This window comes from Limulus polyphemus, unplaced genomic scaffold (assembly GCF_000517525.1).
Source record: "Limulus polyphemus unplaced genomic scaffold, Limulus_polyphemus-2.1.2 Scaffold1641, whole genome shotgun sequence".
In the NCBI taxonomy this organism is placed as follows: Eukaryota; Metazoa; Arthropoda; class Merostomata; order Xiphosura; family Limulidae; genus Limulus; species Limulus polyphemus.
In genome coordinates, this window is record NW_013667251.1 from 21395 (window position 1) to 23848 (window position 2454).

The window sequence follows — 2454 nt, forward strand, 5'->3', positions numbered from 1 at the left end:
CTGATGTTGGTGTTTGGGTATAGTGCTCACAAAACCCTGACGTTGCTGCAGTGTCCTTGATTGGCATTGTAGTGCGTTCCATGGCGGGTGGGGTCAGTGGGCACTGAATCCTTTTTCTTAATAATGGATCCCCCCCAATCCAAATGAAAAAAATAGTAAAAAATCTGCTTATTGGTAAATGACCACGCCTAGAAGACTCTGCACAGCAGTCTCCACCACAAGGTGGCCCTGTACCTCGCTTTCTGATTTTACATTCACTATCTGATAAATCTTTAGGCAGATGTCTCCCTTTTTTATTCAGAAGGGTTTAGAGGGGCTTGCTGGCTCTCCAAAGTCAGTTAAGAAACTCCGTTCTGGAGACATCTTGGTCGAAACTTCCAGAGCTAAGCACAGTGAACTCCCTTGAATTCAAGGGTCATTGGGGATATACCCATTGAGGTTACTCCCTATGCTTCCTTGAATTCATCACGAGGAGTTATTGTTGAGAGGGACTTGAAGTCTATCCCCGAGTCAGAGACCCTTGCTGGTCTCTCCAGCCAAGGAGTTTCAGCTGTTTGACGGATCTCCACTCGTCAGGATGGTATTATGGTGCCGAACTTAGTTCTTATTTTGACATTTTCATCACCTGGACCAGCACTGTGTTAATTGTAGTGGTTCCCACCCCTCCTATTTTAGGTCTTGCCCTAAGTGTGTGGAGGAGAAAGAGGTACAGCATTTGAAAACTGTTCACAACATTTCCTATTCCAGAGGCTCGGAAGCTATTGTTCCCTACTCCATCATGGACATATGCCACTGCACTACGCTCCACTGCTACAGTGGGAGTGCAGACTGACCTTTCCGTGCCTCCATCTGAGTCTTTTTTTATGCCACATGAGAGGTCATATGCCCTCCATGGTTAATAGAGTTGATAGGTCTACATCGATTCCGATCTCTGTCCCCACTATTCCTCCCAGTGGCTGCCTGGGTCAACCTCCTCAGGCACCAGCCTCCGGTGTTCGTGCGGGTCCTTCTTTGACCCCTAAAAGCAGGACAATCATTCGAATCATGTCCTCAGTCATTGGATTCTCACACTGATGACAGAGATCTACCCACTCGATCAAGGGCAGGATCCATGGAGGTCGATCGACCTCCTTCTAATAAAGAAAAATGGTGTGGTCATAAATCAAAGGGTTCCCCACCCTGTTCTCCTAAACATACATAACAATTGCCACTTTGATACAGTGGAACTGTCGAGGTTTTGATTCTAATTTCGATGACATTAAGGCTAATGCTCTTGGCTACAGCTTTTCTCGTGCTTCTAGCACTTCTGTCTCTTCCCCTGCCTTCTTGGCCATCAAGTCTTGGGCATAACGATTGCCTCTTTCCTTTTGGGCTGATCGTCTCTATGATTATAATTGCCCCTTTACACTGGTGGAACTCAAACTTGCTCTTCATCGATCTGGTTATACATTGATCGGACCTGATGATGTTCATTATGAGATGTTGCGCCATCTCTCACCTGCCTCTCTTGCTATTCTCCTGGTTATTTTTAACCAAATCTGACAGGGGCACATTTTTCCTGATTCTTGGCACCAGGCTACTGTCCTCCGTTTCTCTAAACCTGGGAAGGATCCAAAGATTCCTTCAAATTATCGTCCCATTGCTTTGACTAGTTGTCTTTGTAAGGTCCTAGAGAGGATGGTTAATGATCGTCTTGTTTGGTTCTGCGATTCAAACATGCTCTTCTCACCCACCCAGAGTGGGTTCCTCCGTCCTTTGCAACTTTCTTTACAATATGCTGCCAAGCTTCTATCCTTACCACGGCATCTCACCTGGGATTGTGTCTTTCTCCCACGATGTGCCATGCTCTTTTGGAACAGACGGCCTGCTATTCCTTCCTTTGGCCTTCGTATCCAGGTGCAACTGGCTGAATTGGGTCTGGCATTGCTGTCCCCAATGATCAGACCATTCCACCTTGACTTATTACCATCCCTTCCTGTGACCTTTCTCTGAGTCATCTGAGGAAGGCAGATACTCCCGATTGGAAGTACCATCTTTATTTAGCTGAGCATCTTTCGAACCATTCTTCTCTTCCTATTTACACGGATGGTTCGAAATCGGGTGACTTGGTAGGTTCTGCCATGGTGTGCTGTGGCTTGGTAGTTGCTCACAGGATCCCCTCTACAGTTTCTGTGTTCACCGCCGAATTGTATGCTATTTCTCTTGCCCTGGATCATGTAGAAGCTATGCAGTACAGTAATTGTACTATTTACACTGATTCTCTTAGCTCTCTACTGGCTCTGGAATCACTTAACATTAGTTCTCACCCTGTTCTTGTCGACATTCAACACCAATTGGCCCACTTTTCTCTATCTTCTGTTTCCATCCAGTTTTTCTGGATCCCTGGCCACGTTGGTATTCACGGGAATGAGCTTGCTGACACCGTAGCTAAATCCGTCTGCTCTGGTGCCTTCA

At 46.3% G+C, this 2454-nt stretch overlaps 1 protein-coding gene across 1 annotated transcript in view; it reads left to right on the top strand.

Annotated features, from left to right (window-relative positions):
* The window catches only part of LOC106464405 (prenylcysteine oxidase 1-like), a 13399-nt gene that overhangs the window by 8270 nt on the left and 2675 nt on the right, over nucleotides 1-2454 (top strand). The gene's annotated exons all lie outside the window — the stretch shown is intronic.